Genomic DNA, 27,688 nt, shown 5'->3' with positions numbered 1-27,688 from the left:
TACATTAAAAATAATTACGGGGGGGGGGGGTGCAGGTGAAGTCTGGGTCTGACGTCCCGATCACCCAGGGAAAATGTACGCGCAGTACATCGCCCCTCCTTTCCCAGTGTAGTGATCACCGCGTGGTCGCTGTCTGGCCTGCAAGGCAGGAGGCCACCGCAAATGGCCCCTCCTACATTACTACGTCCGTAGCAACACCTTGTCGGTGCCTTCCCCGTTTCCACCGAGCTTGCTACGTCATGGCGCGACCGAGTGTCCGGCGGTATAACTGGGTGGGTAGGCTGGGCTCGTGAGCCTTGGTTGGCAGCCAGCCTAAGAGAAGGACAACTCTGAATCCAAACCAGGGCAGGTAGGGCCCGTTAGCTTTGTCAGGCCATCCACCTAGGGGAAGGGCACTCCGGCGTAAATCCTACGACCCGAGGACCTCGCTGTCAGCATCCCAGCTTGCTAGGCTATGGCTGATGAACCCCGGGTGTAAAGGATGGGGCCAGTACTGCACACACTGCACTGCACCTAAAATACCATTGCGCAGGCCGAAGGACACGCCCACGTCTACAACCATCCTCCCTGAAGTAGCCACAGTGGCCGAGCCTGCTTGTCCCATATTGGCCTCGTCAGCCACCAGCGAGCCTGCAGAAGACCTGAGTATCCCCCTTCCTAAATCTTCATTTGTGAAGCTATGCCATGACGATTTTTTAAAAAATAGTTATGGAAGAAAGATAAGACTAGTTCTTAAATCAAAGTCCTAAATTGGGGGAAGCCTTTGTTTGTGTGTAGTATTTCCTTGATTCTATTATATTTCTTTGTTCTAATTGTGACTGCCCATAAGAAAGTAAATCTCACAGTAGTATATGGTAACATATATGTACTTTGATAATAAATTAATTTTAATCTTTTAACTTTGGTATCAAATGGGTACTCTCCAAAATTGATTTGAAGAGGCTGTTTGCAGATGAAGATATGTCTGACAGGTGGGAGGCTTCTAAAAGTGTGATATGGAGAGGTCAAGGCCATCATGGTCCTCTTTTAAATAAAAGGGCAAGGCAGGTATGATTGAGGATCTTGACTGATGCAAGACATTGATGGTCAAATCAGGAAAAAAGAGGCATCACTCGGGTATGGGCAGCAGGGATCCAGCAAATCCCTTGAGGAGTATAAGAGATATTGGAGTATATCTAGGAAGGAAATTAGGAGGGGCAATAAAATATGCCTGTCAAATAAGATGAAAGAGAAGCTTAAAATACAAATGTACTGAAGGCAAAGGATAACAAGTTGATCTCTTTGAGAATCAGTGTAAGATTCGTAAGTATGAATTTTATGACTCTATGTAAAATTGTTACGTATTTAAATGTATCTAGTCTTTTGAGCAGAATGAACTGATTAAAGCTGGTGCTTGTACGAGTGCCTCATCTGTATTTTCCATGCATGAGCAAGGCATAGAAGGATATAGATATAGGGCTACACATGCAAGTAGTATTAGTAAACATAAGCTTGATGGTTCTAAGGGTGCGGTAGGCTGAAAGACCTGCTTTTGTGCAAGTCTTAATCTTTTCATGATTCTAATGTTGACATTCTTGCAATAATAAAACTATTGTTTTTTTTCCTTTTTAAGGTAGAATATTGGTGTATTCAGATTCTGGCAATCAAAAGAACCTAACTTCCAACAACTGCCACTCCTAATTCTCTTGCATCATTTTGTATCATTGGCAAAGCTTTGTAAGTATGATTTTTATGATTCTGTAAAACGTTAAGTATTTAAATGTATCTAGTCTTTTGAGCAGAATGAACTGGATAAAGCTGGTGCTTCTACGAATTAGACATATATTCAGAGAAACACAGCCTGCAGTACCCCAGTTCCCCCACCACAATATGAGGTGATGGAACATGTGCATATGCAGTTCTACTTAAATTGCTCTCCCCACTTGCCACCACACCCAAGTCAGTTACATTTTGAATTTCCATGCTTGTCTTTAATAAGGATTTTATTTTCTCATGGGATATGATTGCAAAATTTGGTTTTGTGGTTTCCTGATGACCTTTAATATGAATGATGTTACTTAAGAAAGCAAAACTTCCCATGATTTATTGTCTATTGTCCAACTATAATTTAAATTCATCCAAAATTTTTAATATCTGGTTATATTTGCACTTAAATTGGCTGTTTTGATTTCCATCTTAATTGGTTACATTTTCCATTTAAAAAATAATATAGAAATAATTCAGAAAATGTGTAGGTCGGGTGGTTGATGGTTGGGTTGAGCTGTTCTCCAATCTTCGCAATTTTCTTGCAAATGTTTTGTACAAGGAGACATCACCAGTGCACTGTTAAGTGCAGTGTCCTCCAAATGCTTGACCTTTATATACTTACCAGTCAGCTGATTGGGTTGTCACGCTGGAAACTCAGTTTTGGTGTAGTGAGAAAATCACATCATTGATTGGCTGTGTGGCAAACTCTGTGTGTTGTGGTCTGGACTTTGCCCATGTTGCTCATAAATAGGATCAAGGTCTACATGTCTGTTTACAGAATTGTTCATGGAAAACCATGCTTCTCAGGAGCGACCAAACAGGTTGTCCTTCCAAACATTTGAAATATCTCAGAAATGACGACCTGACTGCTCCAAGAACGTAGAATTTTGGTCGCTCCTAAGCCAACAGCAACATTGAGGAGAGTCCTTTGCAGACCAAAAGAACAAACCAAGCTATTGGACAAGACCAACATGGTCTACAAATTCCAATGCAGAAAATATTGCATCAGCCTAACTGTGAGAAAACTAATCACAAGGATCAATGAACAACAGTTGGCTGTGCAGCGGCATGACCAACTCTCCCCAGTCTCCACCCATGAAGTTCGAGAGGGGATACAGATTTGACCGGGCATCAGTGAATGTCATGGTGCAAACAAACACATGGCGTGCAAAAGAATTCCTAGAAGCATGGTTTTCCACAAACAATTCTGTGAACACTCAACATTCAGTAAGTTTCAATGAGATCCCACCCCACCCCACATTCTTTTAAATTCCAGTGCTTACAGGCCCAAAGCTGCCAAATATGTTAAATGCCTCACATATTAAACCCTTCATCCACGGAATCGTCCTCATGAGCCTCCTCTGGACTCTCTCCAATGACAACACATCCTTTTTGAGATACATGGCCCAAAACTGTTGATAGTACTCCAAATGCAGCTTAACTGCCTTATAAAGTCTCAGCATTATCTCTTTGCTTTTGTATTCTATTCCCCTTGAAATAAATGCCAACATTGTATTTGTCACTTTACTGCAGACTCAATCTATAAATTAACTTTCTGGGAGTCTTGCACGAGGACTCCTAAGTCCTTCTGCACATCTGGTGTTTGAACCTTCTCCCCATTTAGATGATAATCTGCACTATTGTTCCTTTTACCAAAATTCATTGTCATACATTTCCCAACACTATTCCATCTGCCACTTTTTTCCCATTCTTCCAATTTAAGTCCTGTTGCAATCGCATTGCTTCATCAGCACTACCTACCTCTTCACCTATCATCCACAAACTTTGCCACAAAGCCATCAATTCCATTATCTAGATCATTGATAAACAATGTGAAAAGCAAAAGTCCCAATACTGACCACTGAGGAACACCACTAGTCACTGACAGCCAACAAGAAAAGGTCCCTCCCAGAAAAATACAGCACAGAAATTGGTCCTGCGGCCCATCTAGTCCATGCTGAACCATATAAGCTGCCTACTCCCATTGACCTGGCCAGGACTATAGCCCTCCATGTCCCTACCATCCATGTACCTATCCATCAGTGATGAGAATGTTCATCAAGGAAGAAGGCATTAGCAGGGTGAGCTAAAGTTTTGTCAAAAAGATGAGTGTTAAGGATTTTCCTAAAGGGATAGACAAAGGACATGAGGCCATTGGAATAAAATTCTAGAATGTAGTGTGTGAGCAGCTGAAGGTATTTATGGGATGCAAGTAGATAATTGTGTAAGACCGAGTACCAAGTTTTACTTGAAGAGATGGGAAGTCCAGAACTGGAAGGGGTAAAGAAATGGAGATAGGGAGTGAGCATGGCCTAAGACTGCGATGAGAAGTACATTGGACTATCAATCAACGTGGACTACGGATGAATGAAAATAGAAATTTGTACAACGTAGGACATTTGAGCTTTCGGTAAGGTGGCATTCAGAGTGAAGTGTGCAACTGCTTGTTAATGTTGAATATGAAAGCAGCATGAATGAAGGTTTTGACAGCGGTTAGACGGAAGTGAGGATGAAATGGGTGATTTTAAAAATTAGAGCTAGCCATTCTTTTAAAATGGTAACCATAGATTCAGGAACATGGTCCGCCTAGTGCTCGCAGAGGAATGGTTTGGTTGTAGATTTAAAGCTAGCTTAATGGCGAAACATTCCTTGTGAGATTTTATGAGTGCTGTAAATGGTCTGAAAGTGATTATAATTGATTTTCACTCCAGGTGAAATTAATTTGTAGTCTCATAATATTGAAGTATTAAATTGGATTTCTAGGCCCAGCAATGCAAAGGCAAACCTATTAGTTTTTCAAAAAATATTAGGTCAATATCAAAAGGTTCATTCAGAATTTCCATTAATCATCCTTCAAGGATATGCAGATTTTGTTTCTCATGATTAATATGAAGAGAATAGGGTAAATGTCAGAGATAGATTTTTTTGACATGTGCTTCCCATGGTAAATGCATGGAACACACTGCTGGAGTTGGTGGGAGAGGCAGAATATCGGGAACATTTAAGAAACACATGGGTAAGTACACAGATGATGGAAAATTGGAGGGCTATGTGGAAGGGAAGAGTTGGATTGAGCTTAGAGTAGGTTATAAGGTCAACACAACATCGTGGACTGAAGGGCTTGTACTGTGCTGTAATGTTCTATGTTCTTTCTCAGTCTTTGCTAAACGATGTGTGTTACAACAGGTTAAAAAAATATGAAAATCTGCCTGGGTATCAATATCTCTGAAGATCTAACCTGCACCCAAAATATTGATACAGCTACAAAGGAGACATGACTGTGGCTATATTTCATTAGGAGTTTGAGGAGATTTGGTATGTCACCAAAAACACTCGCAAATTTCTATAGATGTATTGTGGAGAGCATTCTAACTGGTATGGGGTTGGGGGCGCAACTGCACAGGTTCAAAGTAAGCTGCAGAGAGTTGTAAATTTAGTCAGCTCCATCATGGGCACTAGCCTCCGTACTATCCAGGACATCTTCAAGGAGCAATGCCTCACAGAGGTGGCATCCATCATTAAGTATCCCATGACCCAGATCATGCCTTGTTCTCATCGCTACCATCAGGTAGGAGGTACAGAAGCCTGAAAGCCTACATTTAGTGATTCAGGAACAGCTTCTTCCCCTCTGCCACCTGATTTCTGGATGGCCATTGAACCCATGAACACTACCTCACTACATTTTTATTTCTATTTTTGCACTACTCATTTAATTTAACTATTTAAATATTTACTGTCCTTCAGATTTTTTATTATGTATTACATTGTGCTGCTGCAAAGACAATAAATTTCACAACATGCTGATGATATTAAACCTGATTCTGATTAATTCTACAAATTACACCTACCATCCATTCTGACCTACTGAAAGAGATAGGCAGTTTTAAAGACAGATTCTATTAGGATCTGGCATTTTCATGGTTTAAAGAGTCTTATTTTTAATATTGTGTTGAAGCTTACAAATTATAGCCTTACAAACATCCTAAAATACTTGTACATAAAGTGTGTGCAAATGAAACATTTCCATATTTTGTCAATATCTTGCAGTGGTGTAAGTTCAAACACAACATGGAATCATCCCATCTCCTTCTCCTATTCTAAGTATGCACACTTGTAAACAAGCTGCACTGGTTGGTACTTGTGATTGTTTTGAATTTCATAGGCTTATTGTTCACAGGTCAAAGAATGAGCAACATGACTTGTAGATGTTATTGTCATCTTGATCATCTCTATCTAGTCCCCACAATGGTGTAGCGGTTAGCTCAACTTGGGACGTTCCGGAGTTCGGAGTACAATTCCAACGTAATTCCATATGGAATCTGTATATCCAACCTGTGAAATACATAGGTTTTCCCCTAGTGCTCCAATTTTCTCCCACAGTCCAAAGATGTACCAGATAGGCCTTTTAGGCATTGTAAATTGTCCCATGATTATGTTAGGGTAATTCAGGTTTGTTGGGGGTTGCTGGGGTGGCATGGATCGATGGGCCAGGAGAGCCTACTCTGTGTTGTATCGCTAAATAAAATAAAACAAGAAATGTAACCAACTTTTAAGTGAGCATTTGGATCATGTTCAAATGGCACCACATCAAAACCAAGTTGAGTAAATTAAGCATTTAGTCTGAGGTAAGAGTGTATCAAACATTTTGGGAATGCAAATGCGACGTAATCTGCAGGTGCTGGAAATCTAAGCAGCACACACAAAATGCTGGATGAACTCAGCAGGCCAGGCAGCGTCTACAGAAAAGAGTAAACAGTTGACATCTCAGGCAGAAACCCTTTGGCAGGACTGTGTGTTCCTCCATAATTTTTTTTAGGTGCGCAAGATTGAGAAATGGGCACTGTAGAATTGATTTGAGAATGGTAGGAAATGGGGAAGGGAAGGCAATAAAGAAGCTAAAATGTACATAAAGAATGGATGCAAAACCCATGCCTGCACCTAAACATATTAATTGTATCTGAATTGGACCAGAAGGGATCAAAATCATAGTGACATAGAATCATAGAAAACTACAGCATAGAAACAGTCCCATCCAGTCTATGTCAAACCACTTAAACTGACCAGTCCTATCAACCTGCACCTGGACCATAGTTCTTCATTCTCTTCCCTATCCAAACTTCTATTGAATGTTGAAATCAAAATCGTGTGCACCACTTGCGCTGGCAGCTCGTTCCACTCTCACCACTCTGAGTGAAGAAGTTTCTCCTCATGCTTCCCTTAAACATTTCACCTTTCACCCTTAACCCATAACCTGTAGTTGTAATCTCACTGTATAGCTCTATCAAATCTCCTCTCAAGCTTCTACGTTCTAGGGAACAAAGTTCTAAACTATTTGATCTTTCCTTATAACTCGTGTTGTTGGGACTGGAGGACCTCCTTATAAATTTTGTCTGTACTCTTTCAATTGTATTTATATCTCTCCTGTATGTAAGTGACCCAAACTGCAAATTACTCCAAATTAGGTCTCATCAATGTCTTAAACAGTTTCAACATAACATCCTAACTCCTGTACTCAATACTTTGATCTATGAAGGCCAATATGCCAAAAGCTTTCTTAATGACCCTATCTACCTGAAATCTAAAGCAATACACACAAAATGCAGGACAAACTCAGCAGGCCAGGCAGCATCTGTGGAAAAGAGTGAACAGTTGCTGTTTTGGGCTGAGACCCTTCATCAGGACTTGAAATCTATGCTTTATCCAAGTGGAAAGAGACAAAATTAGAAAGGCAGTTGCATTTCTCTCTGCAATAATAAGCTCTAGCTTGGCTAGAATTTATTGGTGTTGTAACTTTATTAGGAAATATTATTTTTCATGTAAGACAACCTGAAACAAAAGGTCAAAATGCCAAGATTAAGGAATGTACTATTTGCACTGAGAGCAAACTTTATTGAAGAAACTGCTGCTTGCTCCATTCAAGATGAGGCTGTGCTTTATGAAATGTCAAGCTGATCAAGGTATATTTTCTGTGCTATTTGAATGATTCCCACTCATATCAAAGTCTATTGTCTCTATATTATACATATACACACTGGACACATGATATTCATTGTGTTCTTCCAAGATTATCACAACTTTTCAATGGCTGGATACTATTTAGTGCAGTATAGAGCTCTATTATTCATGGAAGAAGTCTATTAAACTGTGATGGAAATTATTTTATGTGTAATGTTACTTCTGAGATTTCAGTTATTTGGCTCTGAAAACACTTTGCTGCATTAAAAACATTGGGCTGAAACTTCCTGGCAGATGCTGGCTGTGCTTTGTCGGGGGTTACCCATCAACTCTTGATACTAAATCCTTGTGGAGCCCAAAGTGGATCATGAACGGGCAGGATTTTCCCAACAGTTAACCTGGGGATCTGCCAATTAAACTTGTACCAGGTCTCATTGGAAAGAAATGTTAGCCGTTGAGCTATACCACATGGATGATATTCCCATCAGCTCAAGGTGTTTCCTTGGTTACTTCATCAGTTGCATAATGTGATGTTAATTTTATAATGTTCCACCCCGACAAAGAATTTAAAACATGCCTATTATAAAAACAACCACAACTTGTATAGCACCAGTAAAATTTTCCTTCACCCAAATGTGGTGAGGCTGGAAGATGAAGTTTCTCTTCCAGTCATGATGGTGCCGAGATGCGATATCTATTAAGGTTGTGGCTCAGACTTATCTGTTGTTTTTTTTTTTTTTTTAGGTTTTTTTGGGGTAGCGCAGAGAGCTTAAGGACAGGTTAGGGTTTAGGGACAGGGATGAAGGGAGTTGGCGGTCAGGAGCAGTGAATGAAAAGTCGGAACAGAAACCAGAGTCCGGGTCAGAGGGCTCTGTGGTAGAAGACCAGTGAGCACATGTGGACAGATGTCAGGTTGGTTGATGCTGAGGACAATGACCAGAGATCTCTGTGGTCAATGTCTGAGGTTGGTGGGCCCTGTGGCCAAGAGCTGGTGACCCTCCCCTGTTCAGATGGGTCAGTCCTGGGTTTGGAGGCCCATGCAAGTCCAGAGTTCAGAGTCCCGTGATCGACAAGTTGTGAGGTTGATTTCGAAAGTCAAAGCCCAAAGGTCCAAGACCAGAATGAACGAGTCTGGAAGTCGAAGGCCCAACAGTCAAAGCCATTGACTCAGGCTGCCTGGAAGTCAGAGGCCTGATGTCTGCGAGTCAGGCCTTTGGACTGGAATTTAGGGGCCCAGAGGTAGCCTGTCGTGGGGTTGGAGGCCATCCTGGTTTAGGCTTACTGTGAGAAAAGAAAACAAATCCTATAGGCTTAATTGGGAATATCACATATTAAAGTTAATTTACTTTGCTACAGTACTAGTCATAATCAAGTAGGCATTTGACAAGATATCACAGCTACTTCAGCTGCACCTCCAAAATATTTAGTTTCCCAGGTGTGATGCATTTCTTGGACATTTTCAGGACTGGTTTTGACATTAGTTCTACTCCCTGCCGCTTTACCTCAAGTGGAATGTCTGAACTGCATGATCATTCAGTTAGACTCAGTAGATGATCCCTCCAAGACATCTTCCTTTTGAATCTGCGATACTATCCCTAATTAGCTGTGTCACTCCCCAACTTCTTTTACATCCCTCCCTGTCCCTTTTGAAGTATCTCCACCCAGGCCCTTGTGACATCCAAGCAACACATCTATGGAAGGGTTTTGGCCTGAAATATCAACTGTACTTTTTTCCATAGAGGCTGCTTAGCTTGCTGAGTTCCTCCAGCATTTTGTGTGTCGCTCGGATTTCCAGCATCTGCAGATTTTCTCTTGCTTGTGACAACCAAGCCCTCACGATCATTGGTCCCTCTTGATGTTTGGGCGTAATCTGTCTCTTTAGTACAGATCATAACTGCCAAGAAGAGATTCCAATGATTCAGCCACACATTCATCTGCCATACTGCCATGCTATCCTCAGAATCAGGTTTAATATCACTGGCATATGCCGTGAAATATGTTGTTTTGCATTAGCAGTACATTGCAATACATAATCTAAAATACTATAAATTACAATGAGAAATATAAAATGTATGTGAGTATATATAATATGTAGTGCAAAAAGAGAGCAAAAAAAATGGTGAGGTAGAGTATATGGTTTCATTGTCTGTTCAGAAATCTGATGGCAGACTGTAAGAAGCTCTTCCTAAAATGTTGAGTGTAGTCTTCAGGCTCCTGTACCACCTCCTGGATGATAGCAATGAAAAGAGGGCATGTTCTGTGTGATGAGTGTCCTTAATGATGGATGTCGCCTTTTTGAGACATCGCCTTTTCAAGATGTCCTCAATACTGAGGAGGCCTGTGCCAAAGATAGAGCAGTCTGAGTTTACAACATTCTGCAGCTTTTTCTTATCCTGTGTACTCGCCGCTCCATCAAAGATAGTACCGAGGCCAGTTAGAATGTTCTCCACAGTACACCTTCAGAAATTTGCGAGTGTCTTTGGTGACATACCAATTCTCCTCAAACTCCTAATGAAATGTAGCCATTGTCGTACCTTCTTAGAAACTTCCTCGATATGTTGCACCCAAGATAGATCTTCAGAGATGTTGACACCTAGGAACTTGAAATTGCTCACCCTTTCCACTTCTAATCCCTCTGAGAATTGCTCTGTGTTCCTTCGACTTCCCCTTTCTGAAGCCCACATTCAACCCTTGGTCTTACTGAAGTTGAGTATGAGGTTGTTGTTGTGGCGCCACTCAACAGTTGATCTGTCTCTCTCCTTCATCATCTGAAATTCTGTCAACATTACTTACACCATCAGCAAATTTATAGGTGCCATTTGAACAGTGCCTAGCCACACAGTTGTGGGTGTAGAGGGAACAGAGAAGTTGGCTAAGCATGAATCCTTGAGGTGCGCCAGTGTCAATTGTCAGCAAGGAGGAGATATTATTTCCAGTTGGCACTGACTATGGTCTGCTGATGAGGAGGTAGAAGATCCAGGTGCAGAGGGAGGTACAAAGGCCAGATCTTGGAGTTTGTTGGTTTGTGTTGACACCCTGTTGGTGTTGAACACTGAACTGTAATCAATAAGCAGCTGTCTGACATGGATACTAGTATTATTCAGACAATCCAATGTTGATTAGAGAGCCAGTGAGATTGCATCCGCTGTTGATAGACAAATTACAACTGATCCAGGTCCTTGCTTTGTTAGGAGTTGATTCTGCTCATGACCAACCACTCAATGCACTTCATCACAGCAGATGTGAGTGCAACTGGGTGATAGTTGTTGAGGCAGTTCACCCTACTCTTGGGCACTGGTATTATTTGTGCCCTTTTTGAAGCAGCTGGGAACTTTCCATTGCAGCAATGAGAGATCGAAGATGTTCTTACTGTTTTGGTCGGCACAGGTTTTTGCTGCCCGACCACGTACACTATCAGGACCTGACGTCTCGTGAGGGTTTACCTCATGAAAGATGTTGTGATGTTGGCCTCCGAAACAGAGATTACTTGGTCACCAGATGCTGCAGGGATTTGCACAGATGTAGTTTTACTCTCACTTTCAAAGCGTGTAATAAAGGTGTTTAGTTCATTTGGGAGTGAAGCATTGCAGTTTTTCATGATGTTTGGGTTTGCTGTGTAGGAAATAATGGCCTGAAAACCTGCCAGAGCTAACATATATCTGCTTCCATATTTAACTTCAATCAGAATTGTTTTTGCGCTCTTAAAATAGCATTCTGCAGGTCGTACCTGAACATATTTAGTTCCGGATCACTGATCTTGAATGCCACAGATCTTGCCCTCAGCAGACTACAAATGCCGCGGTTCATGGCTTTGGTTTGGGTAGGTCTGGTATGTTCTTGAAGGCACACACTCATCCACACAGATCTTGATGAGTCAATGACAACTGTGGCATATTCATTCTGATCTAAAGATGTATCCCTGAAGACGTTCTAGTTCACTGACTCAAAGCAGCCCTATATGTGCAACTCCACCTCCCTTGACTATATCTTCTTTGTCCTCCCCGTTACCCTTGAGGTCCTAGTTTTCTTCAGCTATCCAGCATTTATTGTCAGTGAGCATCGTCGGATAGCGGTGTAGTTGCTTGGCCCTGGTCCTAGTGAGGATTGGATCTCAAGCTGTGGTGTTGCTTGTTTACAACCACCAGAAGAGAGGCATTGGATCCAGTGCTCTCCACCGGGGGCAGTGTGGCGCGGCGTCCAGGCTGGAGTCGGTGCTGCCCCCAGTGTTCACTTGTTAGAAGGCAAGCTGTATTGTGGTCGACTGCAGATTTCTGTGGCATTCCTGACTCGGGTCTGGACGATTTACTGTGTTTTATACCTTGGCCCCGGAGTAACATTTTCTTGTTTGGCTGTATTCTTGGGTATTCATGTGTGGTTGAATGACAATTAAACTTGAATTTAATTGAATAAACTGCCTACAACAAAGCATTTCTAAAGTACTCAGCAATTTTTTCCAGATGCATGGGTAAACCATTTCTGCTACAAAATGTCCTTTGTTATTTGCCTAAGCTGTGAGTCACGTGTTGACCATGGGTCCATTATTACTAGGTCACCAACAAAATATCTTTTGGTCCAGCTGCCTGCGGTGCTGTAAGTGAAACAAGTTCAAACTGAAAATCTGCTTTCAGGGAATCATATTGGAAAGCCAGTTATTTTTGCTTTGGCAAGCAGCCAGTGAAGCCGGTAACTGCAAGGCACAATGTAGTTAAGTGCAATGCATTTACACTTTCATGAAATGTTGGTATATAAAATAAGCACAGAATGAATACATTAGTGCTTTGTCATAGGTTTCCCAAGCCCATGAAAGGGAAAGTTACTGAATAAGCCCAAGTTTCTGACATATTTCTGTCAAATATCCAATACAGTTTTTCCTTTATCATTCCCTGCTTGTTTTTGGGTTAGTAATTAGACGTCTACTGTCCTTGTCATGTGAGATAATTCATTATTTTCCTGTCCCTTGCCTTCAAAGTAATGTTTAGGACATCCACCTCTTCCACTTATGATGAAGAGTCCAGCCTTGCTTAATTGAGTTATCGTTTTAAATTTTTGTTCTTAACTGGAGTTCTGTAGAGATCTCTCCCCAATGAAATCCCTTGTCCATTCGTCCCTCCCCACTGATTTCCCAGCTGGTACTTATCCTTGCAAGTGGAACAAGTGCTACATCTGCCCCTTCTCCTCCTCCTTCACTACCTTTCTGGGTCCCAAATAGTCATTCCAGGTGAGGCAACACTTCAGCTGTGAGTCTGTTTATGTCATCTACTACAAAGTATATCCGGTGCTCCCAGTGCAGTCTGCTGTATATCGGTGAGAACCGACATGGATTGGGAGACCACTTCACTGAGCGCCCACCTACTTCCACCAGAAAAAGCAGGATATCCCAGTGGCCAGACATTTCAACTCCTCTTCCCATTCCAATTCTGACATATTCAGTCCATGGCCTCTTCTACTGCTGCGATGAGGCTACACTCGGGTTGGAGGAGCAACACCTTATGTTCCATCTGGGTAGCATCCAACCTGATGGCATGAACATCAATTTTATTTTTTAACTCCCATCCCCTTCATTTCCCAATCCCATTTTCCTCTCTCACATTATCTCCTCCCTCTGGTGCTCCTCCCCTTTCCCTTTCTTTCATAGCTTTCTCTTCTTTCCCCTTCCCCAGTCCTTTATTTCTTTCACTAATCAGCTTTCCACTTCTTTACTTCACCCTCCCCACCTCCCCGATTTCACCTATCACCTACTACCTTGTACTTCTTCCTCCCTCCCCCCTCCTCCTTACACTGACTTCTCATCTCTTTTTTTCTAGACCTGATGAAGGGTCTCTGCCCAAAGTGTAGACTGTTTACTCTTGTCCGTAGTTGCTGCCTGGTCTGCTAAGTTCCTCCTGCATGTTGTGTGTAGTTTTTTTATATAGTTCTTATTCTAATATATAGTATATTTTATGTATTACACTGTGCTGCTGACGTATAACAAATTCACTACCTATGTCAATGATAATAATTCTGATGCTGAAAAACTATAGCCAGAACCAAAGTCTTGTAGATATTTGCACCTTAAATACACAAATCTTGTTTAACTGAAAACTCCCTCCGGAGGTTATGCAAATTGTGGGCGTACACATTCAATCACTGGCTGATCTTGTTCAGTTTTTTGTTTCGAAACAAAGTTGAGAAACTTGAGACAACTTTTCCCATGTTTTTGTTAGTTTGAAATTGTGCAAATCTCTATTGCACATCTGCAGAATGATTTGAGTGTGGATGTGCAAAGCCCAGCTGTCTTCAACCTCCTCAGAAAGTGGAGATACCATCAAGAAAGCTCACCAATGCCTCTACATTCTGAGGAGGCTGCAGAGAGCTAGGCTTTGAACATCCTCATAATCAATTCATTGTACAGATGCCCAGTAGAGAGCATCCTAGCAAGCTACATCACTGCTTGGTGGAGAAACTGCACTGTGGCAGAAAGGAAGGCTCTACAATGGGTAATCAACACTGCCCACTGCATCTCTGGCTCCAGCCTACCCACCATCAAGGACATGTATACAGAAAAGAGCCAGAAACATCATGAAGGATCCTGCATGCCCATCTCATAGACTGTTTGTCCCACTTCCATCAGGGAGGAGGCTACATAGCATCCATGTCAGAACCATCAGACTCAAAAACCATTATTTTCCCCAGCCTGTAAAACTGATCAATACCTCAACCCACTAATACCACCGTTAATTTATTTCTCATCAGTCAGCTTATATACAGCCTAGCATCACTATGGACATGCAATCAATCTAATCATTATAAATATATTAAGTATTTCTGTGTTTTTTTTATTAATATTGTGTTCTTTATCTTTTATGAGCTTTTTGTTTTGTGCTGCATTGGATCCAGAGTAACAATTATTTCATTCTCATTACACTTGTGTACAGGAGATTATATTGAACTTATCATGAATGTTGAGTTGAAATTAGTTTTGTGAATTTCAGATTGGCACAGAAGTAATTGCAGTACTGAGTTCGCAAACAATTCATTAATGGAACAGGAGTAAAGCCATATGTTAGAACCACAGTGAATGAGAGCATGTTCCAAAAAGTAAGACTTTGAATTCAAACTTCTGTTTTGTGTGACTGGGCCACTTGTGGCTTGCTGTTGCAGGGGTGACTCTGGCATCAAACGTGTGTTTCTCGTTTAAATTGCAGTACTCCGACCTTCAGCTGGATCTTTAATGTTGACTGCTGCTATTATACAAAAATAAAATCATCTTTAGGTTTCTCTGAACCGCAGATAGGAGCCACTTTTCTATGGCAATGATAGGTTCTTGGGGTCAGAAATATGATGGTAATGAATCTTTAGTCAGCCAAATAAATCTCAAGCTGCATATGAAGTTGAAGGTACTGTATCTTTTTGTATAGATTTCTAAATATGTTGCCTAATGTACAATTATACCTCCATTATCTCAGTTTTCTGCTTCATCAAGTAGTAATTTAAATCCTATTTCAAGAAAACATAATCCTATTCAAGACTAAGGGTGGCATGGCCATTTAGCAGTTAGCACAACCACTTTTTAGTGCCAGCGATCACCGGGTTCTATCCTTGCTGCCTGTAAAGAGTTTGTACATTCTCCCCATTTCCTCCCAATACTCCAGTTTCCTCTCACTTTCCAAAGAGGTATGGTTAGGGTTAGTGACTTGTGATCGTGCAATATCGGCACTAGAAAGTTGGTGCCACTTGGCACAATCTTCGGACTATGTTGGTTGCTGACACAAAATGATGCATTTTACTATATTTTGAAATACATGCGACAAATAAAAATCAGGAAAAATAAAAATCTTTTTAAGGCTTTGCTCTGGCAAGAGTTCTTGATTGAACATTCTATGGTACATGAAAAAATGAAAGCTGTTAAACAAAGGTTGCAGGCTGTTCTTTCATGGCTACGATCACCCAGCTGCTAAGTCCGAGAGGATGTGGTATCTAAATCTTTATCTGTACTGCACTCCAGGGAATAAGGCAATTGAAGATTAAACTCCGGCTTTCAAATCTTCCTCTCGTTGGCCAGCATAATAATTCAGAAAGTTTAAATATTCGTTTACTGTTCCAAATGAGTTCTAAAAAAGAAGGGAAATACTTTTTTTTGTTTATCAATGGAGACTAACAGAATGTTACAAAATTCTCAGACATATTTGAACAATTTACATGAACTTTTGATATCATTATCTTGTGTTTCTTAATCATACCTCAGTAAATCCGGAACATATTACCTGCTGTATGGTATTCAGAGGAAATTTGAATTATTTTTTATTAAATAATTGCTCTGCCCTTGCTTCAAAATATTTAAGTTGTTCATTGTATTCTGCAATATGTCAGTTAGATACCTTGTCTCATTTTCTGTTTAAATTACTTTTTTTTCCCCCCAATAGCCACTAATTGCTACTTGGAATGCATTTACCCTATAGTAAATTATCTTCTATTACAAATATTTCACAGTGCTTGTCTGTTTGGAGGACTGTTTTGTCCATGTAATTTTAAAGTTGGTGGCAATATTTTATTTTCAGTGTTGCCTGATTCAAGGTATGTTGAATGTGTTGAGCATTTTTTCCCCAGTAATCTTCAGGATAGCTGTTGTTATTTCAGACTATTCAAAATTGTGTCAAAACCGCTCCTCCACTTTCTTGTTACTTTCAATGCTTTCCAAATAGCTTTAAGTACAATGATACTCTGTGGCCAGACTGTCTGAGCACCACCGTCAACCTTAGTGTTTTAGTTTCCATGACTGTAATTATATATTTTAGTTAATAAATACAGTATTGCCTTGAAAATGTTTCATATCACCACTCATTTCTCTAAATCCTTGACCCATGAGTGGTTTTCCTTCCCTGTCACTTTGGAAAATATTGTTGTTAAAGTATTCAGTTTCCTGTTTTTATTGCTTATACTAAAACAACGGTATATCTTGCAATTAGGGTAGCTTATTTAGCTTCCAAACCAGCTTCTTAAGCAATCCCTCAGTATTGAGGATGAGTTGATCCCACTCCAGTCGTTTGATTCTGGGTTAACTGATGAGGCTGACATGGAAAATACAAACACTTCCACAAGGTCAAGGTCAAGTTTATCGTCTCATGCAGAAGTACGCATGTGCACAGGTACAGTGGAAAAACGTCTTGCAGCAGCATCACGGACACATGGCGTCAGATAAACAACATGTGCAAGAAAAAGAAACTATACACTACTTGTACAAGAAATAACACACATGGAACAAAGAAAAACAAAGTCCATTTTAATCATGGGTACTAACCTCTCCACCATCGAGGAGATTTTCAAAAGCTGGTGCATCAAGAAGTCAGTATCCTTTTTTTAGGACCCTTAATGTTATGTTTTGTAACTTCAAAACATCAAATTAATTCATAGAAAACACCTGTCTGGCTTTGAGTTTACTTTAAGTAAGGCGCACACGTGTCATGTGGTAGTGTGATGACGTATGCAGTTAACATAGCTTTACATTTAAGCCATAATGAATTATTTAAATGGACAAGAATGCTTAATCAAATATCATTGAAATACAAAATACACAACATTCACCGTCCAGGACATGCCCTTTTGTCCTTTCTACCATTAAAGAAGAGGTAAAGGAACCTCAAGCTCGTGCTCAACATCTCTGCAGCAGCTTCTTCCCCTTTGCCATCAGCTTTCTTGAGCCTGTAAACATAACCTCACAATTTTCCTCTCTTTCTGTGCCATTTTTTAAATATATGTTTCTTATCATGAAGTAAGTTTGAATGTATTGCATTACAACCCAACAAATTTCATGACGTGTCAGTAATATTAGACTGGCTTCTCATTCTAATGCACAGTCACCATAGCATTGCTATGACAGTGGTCATGATTTAGGGCTCAGCAAGCTGGTTGAAGATCCAAATGGTTGAAAGGAAGAAGCTACTCAAGAACCTACTGGTGCAGTACTTCAGGTTTCAGGGAGAAAAAGTAACTTTGTTTACCTTCTTCCTTACAACTCTACAATCTCCAGTCAAGTCATTGGGGTCATAGACTCTGCAGCAGGTTAAACTAATTGTGGGATCCAAATGCAAATTTCCTAGTGCAGAGAATTCCAGACTACTGGTGCCTCTGGGCCTGTATTTGCTGAAGTTTAGAAGAATAAGGGTGGATCTTATTTAAAAACTATTTAATACCGATAGGCCTAGATAAAGCTGATGTGAAGAATGTGTTTTCTATAGTGGGGGATTCTAGGACCAGCGGGCACAGCCTCAGAACACAAGGGTGTCCCATTAGAACAGAGATGAGGAGGAATTTCTTTAGACAGAGCAGTGAATCTGTGGTACTCTTTAACACACAACGGTTGTGGAGGCCAAGTCAATGGGTCTATTTAAATTCAAGTTAGATAGGTTCTTGATTAGTAAGGGTGTCAAAGGTTACAGGGAGAAAGCAGGAGAATGGGTTTGAGAGTGATAGTAACTCAGCCTAGATGGAATGTTGGAGCAAGCACAAAGGACTGAATGGCCCAATTTTGTTCCTATGTCATATGGTATAGAGGCTAGGGGACCTCAGAGAGAGTCTGTCAATAGATACTACATGCATTACTGTGACAGGAAGCAGCCAATAAATGGCACGCAGAGCTCAGCCGAAATTTTGGAACTTCCATATGTGAATGGGAATTTTGAACCTTGCTCAGGGGCATGTATGCCGTGAAACGTTGACACTCTGTTAGAGTACTGGCAAAAATTATGCACATTGCACCTCCTTTGGTTTAATATGTGGGTCCCTTTTTCAATCACTGTTTTCTGCAGACACTGGCAATCCAGAGAAACACACATAATATTCTGATGATGGAGAAACTCAGCAGATCAGGCAGCATCTATGGAAATGAATACACAGTTGATATTTGTGGCTAAGATTCTTTTTCATTCCTGAAGTGCTCGGCCCGAAGCATCAACTGTTAATTCATTTCCATAGATGCTGCCTGACTTAATAATACTAAGTACTTTATTCATCCTGAGTGGGAAATTCTTTTGTTACAGCAGCAACATTTAAAAACACACTTAGCAGTGTGCAGACTTAACTCGTAATCGAGTACGAAGTAATAATATACACAATGATTATTTGACATTGGTACATTATGTGTAAAATAATAAAGCAGAAATTATTGTACTATGATGTGTGTTCTCCTGTCGCACAGAGAGAAACTGTTGTACATGCTTATTGCATTTGGTAGGAAAGATTTTCTGTAACAATCCTTATGCAGCAGAGCAACAGACTGCTGCATGAGTCTGTTCGAAAAGGTGTTCCACTGTTTATTCAGTAGGTCATGGAGAGGATGTGCCAGACTGTCCATAGTGGATAATAGTTTGTTTTGTGATCTCTTCTCCACCACTAGTTCAAGAGTCCGGATTGTAGCCAAGGATGGATCTAGCCTTTTTGATGAGTTTATTTAAGTCTTTTTGCATCACCAGCACCGATGCTGCTCCCCCAATGTAGTGTTTCTATGACCACAAGTAACTTTCCAAAGCCTTCAAATTTCAAACAAAATAAACTTTGGTATTTATGGGACATAAATGAGGCCCCTTCAGATCTGTGACCAATAACAAATGTTGGCACTGTGATCGTTGTTTTAATGTTAGACATCTGATAGTGTGTTTTGAGCAAACTCCCACAGACATTAGTGTAAAATGACCATTTGCAGTAAACCACACGTCCAGCGTATACCTTGCTGCCAGACTGGGAGATTTTCCAGATTATTGCAAGTCATTCTGATTAATACTCTAACACATTCTTGGTATACAGTTTCAAAGAAATTACGCTGTGGTATAATAAAATCTCTAGCTTACCCAATATGTTTAAGGGGAGCCAGACACCAAAAGAGGAGGATTTCTGATTAATAGTCCAAGTTATGTTGTAATCTGCTTTAGCAATGTTCAAACATTAAATTTCCTCAGGAGCAACCTTCAGTACATCAGGATTTATTTATTGTGAAGAATATAGGCATGGGCAACATTAAAAAAAAACACGGATTCTGCCTGAGCTGCTGGCAATGACATTAAATCCGGAATGACATAAAGTGGTCAACTCCTCCATGGCTCTAGGTACCTTTCAGCTTGTAACTTCCTGACCCTGACCTTGACCCCAGCTATGGTCACAGATAGTGATATTATCTTCCAATACTAGGTATGAAATGCGGTCCATTTCAGAGTAACCAGGGTTCACCAGACACCTCCGGAATTGTGTTATTTCTACCAACCATCCCAGTTATATACTGCCATCCTCAAGATGAAGCTGATCTTTGAGTGGCCAGCCTCCTCAGGTTGTTCATCACAGGATAACAAGGAGGTGGTGCATTGACATGTTTTGTGCCCGCTTAGGAGAGCAGAGGTCAACACACACACAAAGTGATGGAGGAACTCAATAAATCAGGCAGCATCTATTGGAGCGGGATAAACACATGGCATTTTGGGCGAAGACTTTTCATCGGGATTGGAAGGCAAGAGGGAAGAAGCAGAATAAGATGATGAGGGAAGGGCATCTCCCTACAACAACTCACCCATAAATTGTGTACTACCAGAAGAGAAAACATCACCAGAGCTGGAAAAACCATGACCCTGCAAAAAGAAGTGATTAACAGTGAAGAATAAGGACAGGTAAATCCAACAAGGTTGCTCTCCTAACAGAAGGTTTGGAGCATAGTATTATCATAGCAATACATAATGTCAACAGAGGAACAAGCACAATACCCAAGGGCAACATCCCTGGTCCAAAATGTATTATCCTCTGAGTAAGGGACTACGGTATCTCCCACAACATGATGGCTAACAATGACTGCTGGACTTGACAACCGCTTAATATCTGTTCTGTTATGTCCATCTACCTGGCTCCAAACATCAGAATCAATAGAATTGTTTGCACAAGAAGATCAATGACTCCATAAAGATAGATTTTCCTAGACTCTGCCTCACACCTCTGGAAACTCTGTTGTTCATAGTTTATTGGCTGCATTTGATGTCTACTGTAATGGGTCTGAACAATGAAGTATTTCTCAAGTGAAGGGAAATGATTCTACAAGTACATGAAGACTAAAGTCCAGCAAAAATTCAGTGGTCGGTAGAAAGGGCTAAGGACGCTGAACAAATTGCTGACAGCCGTGACATGCATGGACTTTTCAGTGCTGTCTAAAGCCATCTTTGGCCTAAAAACACAAGACCATAATCCTCAGAGAGCCAAGAGTGGAGGAAGGATTATAAAAGACTGAAAAATAGTAAATATCTGCTGGATAGAGTTTTTTTGTGAAGATATCAAGTGCAACTGTGTTTTGGTATGAGTGCCCTGGACTTCATTTCACAGTAGCCTTACCACCACATCTGCCTGCAAAGACAATGTAAAATCCACAGTCTGGGTTAACATCAAAATATGGCCTTGAGAGCATAGAGTATACCAAAATAGGATACTGTTGGTCACTGGCCTCCAATTTGAAAAATAATCCTCCACTGCTATCATCAAGCCAATTTTTATATCCATTTGGCTCATTTACTCTGGATCCCATGTGATCTTACTTTCTGACCAGCCTACCATTTGGTCAAAGTCTATATAGATAAGATCTACCATGCCTCCCATATCAATCCTCTTGGTTAGTTCTTCAAAAAAACCCATTCAAATTCATGAGACATAATTTCCCATGAACAAAGCCAGCCGATTCTCCCTTATCAATCCTTGTATTTCCAAATGCAGGTAGATCCTGGTCTGAAAATCCCCTCCAGCAACTTGCCCACCTCTGATGTTGGGCTCACTAGACAGTCATTCCCTCACTTGTCTTTGTAGTCCTCCTTAAATGAAGCACCCAAATTACCCACCTTAAACCTGCATAATCTGTAGCTAAAATTGATAGAGCCATCTCTGCCGGAGTCCCAACAATTTCTTCTCTAGCTTTCAACAATGTCCGAAGACAGTCATGGTGAGGACCCAGGTATTTATGCAGCATTATACTCCATGAGACCAGCAGAACCTCCTGTTTAGTAAAGTAAATACTTCTCAAGACATCACTATTCCCTTCCCTGAATTCTCAGATTTCTCTGAGTCTCTCCTTAGAAGTACAAATAGGAAATACTCATCTTCATTTATGACCTCAGTCTCCCTTAGCACCACATAGAGATAACCACATTGATCTTTAAGGGTGTCCCAAACTCTCCCTAGCTACTCTTTGACTTTTAATATACCTATAGAAACTCCTTGCCTTGTCTGCCAATGCTATCTCATGTTCTCTTTTTGTCCTTCTGATTTTCCTTTTAAGTGTACTCCTATAGAGCAGTAGAAGAACATAGTGGTTAGCGCAATGCTTTATAGCACTGGCTGTAAGATCAGGGTTCGATTCCCGCCATTGTCTGTAAGGTGTTTGTACGTTCTCCCTGTGACAGTGTGGATTTCCTCTGGGTGCTCCAGTTTCCTTCCATATTTCAAAGCCAAACAGTTATGGTTAGAGATTTGTGGGTGCACTATGTTAGCACTGGAAGTATGGTGACACTTGCAGGCTGCTCAGCACAATCCACACTGATTTGTTTTGACACAAACGGCATTTCACATGCATGTTTCAATGTACATGTGATAAATAGAACTAAGCTTTATCAATATAATCATTATCCTTTTATCTTTTAAGGATTTGCTTGGTATCAGCTGTCTGCATCCAATACATGGCTGTGCTCTTTTTCCTGACCAAAACCTCAGTATCTGTTTTGGAACTCTGCCACAGCCAATGCAATTACTCTAGCTTGGCACACTACAACTGACAGCAGAGTCACAATAAAGAAATTCTCTATCTGTTACAGACCCGCAAGGTCTGCTCATTGGTGCCAAATATAGGAAGTTGAATTCATCTCTTGGGAAAATGATGAACTGTTTTCTTAAAGTATTTATTGAAGTCATTTAGATATTGCAAGTTGGGAAACTATATTGAACAATTCTGGTGATATATTGGTTTGGAATCCAAGAAAAACTTATCATGAGAACTGATAAGATTGCTTCAAAAAAGGTTGTTTGCTAAAGTCTTTCAGGGAGGGAATGGTGTGTAATATGTATATCAATTATTATAACTATTATAATTTATTATATAACTTTTTCCTATTTGCTGTCAGGCATCTGAGAAATATTGTGCAACTTATTGTGTTGGAGGAACTTAGCAGGCAGCATCAAGAGGGGGAAATAAACAGTTAACCTTGTGGGCTGAAACACTTGCAGCTTTATTTTGAGGCCGGTTTTTCGTTATTAATCATTAATTCTATTCAATTTATAACCTTTTTGTCTCTGTAGGCTGCTGAAGATGAGCAATTAGAAACATTGACTAAGAACAGGTTAAATATGAGGAGTCTGATTATTATAACACAAATAAAATGCTGGAGTAACTCAGCAGGTCAAGCAGCTTCTATGGAAAGGAAAAGTCTGCCGTGATGAAGGGTTTCGCCTGAAAATGTCAACTTACTCCGATCCATAAATGCTGTCTAGCCTACCGAGTTTCTCCGGCACATTGTATGTGCTACTGTAGATTTCCAGCATCTGCAGAACCTCTGCTGTTGGCAAATATGATATTAATGTTGGTCAATGGGAACTAAACCACTACTGTCAAAATGATAACTAGATTATGCGAACACTCAGTCCTCGTTTATTGTCATTTAGAAATGCGTGCATGCATTAAGAAATGATACAATGTTCCTCCAGAGTGATATCACAGGCAGTTTCAATACAGCTTTGATTTGATTAATCCCTGGTTCAGATTTGTTACCAGACTGCTGTAAATTGATCATCTATTTGGAGGGGTCTAAGCTGGAATGTTCACATTGGAGACAGGATACTTTGTAATAGCTTTCAATACTGGCTTTCATGTTAACAACATGACTTTTTTGTGTGCAATCTAGAATTAGCGATTGATGGTAAATGCTTCAAGAATTGTCAAATAACCTTTCTAATTAACTTGCTTCAGAAAGCCTCTATTCCCACCCACCAAACGTAACCCAACATTAATGTTGGTGTTAGCGTCTAATGTTCTGGCTACACACTCGTACTATTATATGATTCTATAAAAAGAATAACACAGAAACAGGTTCATCTGCCCATCTAGTTCATGCTGAAGCCATTCAAACTGTCTACTCCCATCAACCTGCACCAGCACCATAGCCCTCCACATCCCTACTGTCCATGTACCTATCCAAACTTTGCTTAAACATTGAAATCAAGCACCCATGCACCACTTGTGCTGGCAGGTCATTCCACACTCTCATGACCATCTGAGTGAAGAAGTTTCCCCTCATGTTCACTTTAAACTTCTCACCTTTCAACCTTAGCCCATGACCTCTCTTGTAGTCTCAACCAACCTCAGTGGAAATAATTCTCATTGAAATTTTTCCTCATGATAGCTGGGATATGGACCACAGATTACAATGGGAAATGGAAAAGGCATGTAAAAAGGGCAATGCTATGATCGTCAAGGGAGATTTTAATATGCAAGTCAATTGGGGAAAATCAGGTGTTAATGGATCTCAAGAGTGAGTTTGTTGATTGCCTATGAGATGGCTCTTTAGAGCAGTTTCTCATTCAGCCTACTAGAGGATCAACTATACTGGATTGGGTGTTATGTGATGAACCGGAAGTGATTAGGGAGCGTAAGGTAGACTGGCCACTGAGAGCCAGTAATCGCAGTATGATTGAGTTCAATTTAAGATTTGATAAGGAGAAAGTAAAGTTAATGTAGTCGTATTTCAGTGGAGTAAGGGAAATTACAGTGGTATGAGAGAGGTATTGGCCAAAGTAAATTGGAAGGAGCTGCTGGCAGGGATAAGAGCAGATGCAGCAATGGTGTGAATTTCTGGGAAAAATGAGGAAAGTGCAGGACAGATGTATTCCAAAAATGAAAAAAATACTCAAATGGCAAAATAGTAAATATAAAGGCAAAAAAGAGGGCAAATAACAAAGCAAAAATTAATGGGAAGATGGAGGATTGGGAAGTTATTTAAAAACCTGCAGAGAGCAACTAAAAGAATAATGTAGAAGGAAAAGATGAAATATGTAAGCAAGCTAGCAAACAATATCAAAGTGGATAATAAAAGCTTTTCAAGCACATAAAAAAAAGAGATCAGAGAGAGACCACTAGAAAATGAGGCTGGAGAAATACTGGGGGACAAGGAGATAGCAGATGAACTAAATGAGTATTTTGCATCAGCCTTCACTATGGAAGACACTAGCAGTGTGCCAGGTGTTGTAGTGTGTAAAGGAAGAGAAGTGAGTGCAGTTAATATTTGAAAAGAGAAAGTGCTCAAAAAGCTGAAAGACCTAAGGGTACACGTCACTTGGACCAGATAAACTACACCCTAGGGTTCTGAAAGAGATCATGGTAGAGGTTGTGGAGGCATTAGCAATGAACTTCCAAAAATCATTGGAGTCTGGCATGGTGCCAAAGGACTGGAAAATTGCAAATGTCACTTCACTCTTTAAGAAAGGAAATTATAGACCAGTTAGCCTGACCTCAGTGGTTGGGAAGATGTTGGAATAAATTGTTAAGGATGAGGTTATGGAGTACTTGGTGACATAGGATGACGCAGGAAAAAATCAGCATGGTTTCCTTAAGGAAAAATTTTGCCTGATGAATTTGTTGGAATTCTTTGAGGATACAAGTAGGATAGATAAAGGATATGTCCTGGATGTTGTATATTTATACTTTCAGAAGGCCCTTGGCGAAGTGCCACACATGAGGCTGCTTATCAAGTTAAGAGGCCATGCTATTACAGGAAAGTCACGAACATGCTTAGACCATTGGCTGATTGGCAGGAGGCAGTGTGTGGGAATAAAAAGATCCTTTTCTGGTTAGCTGCCAGTGATTAGTAGCATTCCACAGGGGTCGGTGTTGGAACCACTTCTTCTTATGCTGTCTATCAATGATTTAGATGATGGAACAGATGGCTTTGTTACCAAGTTTGCAGATGATGAAGATTGGTGGAGGGGCTGATAGTGGTGAGGAAACAGATAGGATGCAGAAGGACTTAGACAGATTAGGAGAATGGGCAAGAAAGTGGCAAAAGGAATACAATGTTGGAAAATGCATGGTCATACACTTTGGTCATAGAAATAAATGTGCAGACTATTTTCTAATGGGGAGAAAATCCAAAAATCTGAGATGCAAAAGGACTCGGGAGTTCTTGCGCAGATCACCCTAAAGGTTAACTTGTAGGTTGAGTCAGTGGTGAGGAAGGCAAACGTAATGTTAGCATTCATTTCAAGAGGTCTTGAATGCAAGAACAGGGATGTGATGCTGAGGCTTTATAAGGCACTGGGGAGGCTGCACCTTGAGTATTGTGAACAGTTTTGGGCTCTTCATCAAAGAAAAAACATGTTGACATTGGAGAGGGTCCAGAGGAGGTTCACAAGGATGATTCCAGGAATGAAAGGGTGAACATATGAGGAATGTTTTTAGGCTCTGAGTCTGTACTTGCAGGAATCTAGGAGGATGGGGGGGAGGGGGAATCTCATTGAAACCTTTTGAATGTTGAAAGGCCTAGACAGAGTAGATCTGGAAAGGATGTTTCCCATGGTAGAGGAGTCTCGGACAAGAGGGCACAGCCTCAGGATAAAGGGGTGTCCATTTAAAACAGAGATTCGCAGAAATTTCTTTAACAAGAGGGTGGTGAATTTGTGGAAGATGTTACCACAGGCAGCTGTGGAGGCCAGGTTGTTGGGTGTGTTTAAGGCAGAGATTGATAGGTTCTTGATTGGACATGACATCAAAGGTTACGGGGAGAAGGCCGGGGAATGGGGTTGGCAGGGGAGGGGGATAGGTGGGGGGAGAGGGGAAGATCAGCCATGAATGAATGGCAGAGCAGAATTGATGGGCTAAGTGGTCTAATTCTGCTCCTATAATGGGTTTTCAGTATTCCATTCTGCAAGTGGAGCTTTACTTTGATTTGTGCATCAAAGAAGTATCAGACGTTCTGTCTGCTTTTATTTTTAAAATTTCTTTCAGTTAGGCAGTTTGCAGAGTTAAAATTACATAATCTAGCCCTTTTGTTCTGTTTGTTTTCCCACTCTGCAGCATGTTGTCAAAAGATGAGCAAGCCAAAAGATGAGCAAGCAGCATCTGCTTATGTGTGAAAGCATCCTAGTCTGATTGCCCTTCATCTAGTTTTTCTTTTATTGTGTGCTATTGCATCCAGCATCACTTTTTCTGTCAGTAACACACTGGGCCATTTTTCAACAGATGAGCATCCTTCACTTTGTCATGTATTTCCTGATCCCTGGAAAATTAAACTGTTAAAAAAGGAATTTGACACATGCCTTTATTTTTAGTTGCCTTTCCAGCTGAGGTTCTTCCCTGCTGAAGTGTAGTTCTGCACTGTGTTTTTTTAAACTGTTTGAATGTGATTCAAGGGAAATTTTGTTGGACCATGTACACCCTTCCTGGAGAGAATCTGGCACTTCTTTTTGTCATTGCAAGTATCTGTTCCAATTCCACTCTCAGTTCTTATAAATGACGTCATTTACAAGAATGAAAATTGCAAACAATAGAATGTTTTGCAGGCTTGTAATTAATTTGAAGGAACTTGTTCCACTGGCATTATTGTTCTGTCCTCTAGTGCAAGTGAGAAGCTCGTTAATGAGTTACCTTCTTGAAGGTACTCTAGTACAGTGTTCTGAGATTTAGATCTACAAAACTTAAGGAATACTGGTCATACTTCTCGGACACAGTCGTGTGCAACTTAGAGAGGAACCTGATATTTCTATGGTGCCTGTTGTGTATGTCCTCAGCAAGTATGGGTGCTGTCACAAAATTCTTGATAGCTAACTGCAGTGCATTTTTTTAAGCCAATCACACCACATCACTGACTCTAGGGACATTGCAAATGAATTCTTGCTTGGAGGAGGGTTGAGTATCAAACTAGCAGATTGTTGTGGTCAGAGTGGTGTTGAGCTCTTGCAATATTGCTGGATTCTTGCTCAATCAACTAATGTCCTGCTAATATTTAAGCGT

The 27,688-nt window shown here is 40.6% G+C and overlaps 1 protein-coding gene across 10 annotated transcripts in view; it reads left to right on the top strand.

Annotated features, from left to right (window-relative positions):
• Positions 1 to 27,688, top strand: part of slco4a1 (solute carrier organic anion transporter family, member 4A1) — a 232,514-nt gene that overhangs the window by 58,879 nt on the left and 145,947 nt on the right. For 6 of the 10 annotated variants that reach the window (XM_072242199.1, XM_072242237.1, XM_072242182.1 and 3 more), the window contains one exon: positions 1,613 to 1,716. The gene's annotated coding sequence lies outside the window, so the exon portion shown is untranslated. Of the gene's footprint in view, positions 1 to 1,612; positions 1,717 to 14,672; positions 14,779 to 27,688 lie in introns of all 10 variants that reach the window. The other 4 variants (XM_072242228.1, XM_072242209.1, XM_072242219.1 and 1 more) reach the window with 2 other exon arrangements.

The sequence above is a fragment of the Mobula birostris genome, chromosome 2, assembly GCF_030028105.1.
Source record: "Mobula birostris isolate sMobBir1 chromosome 2, sMobBir1.hap1, whole genome shotgun sequence".
Lineage (NCBI taxonomy): Eukaryota > Metazoa > Chordata > Chondrichthyes > Myliobatiformes > Myliobatidae > Mobula > Mobula birostris.
Note: the sequence above shows the minus strand (reverse complement) of the source record. Positions and strands in the feature narration are given on the sequence as shown.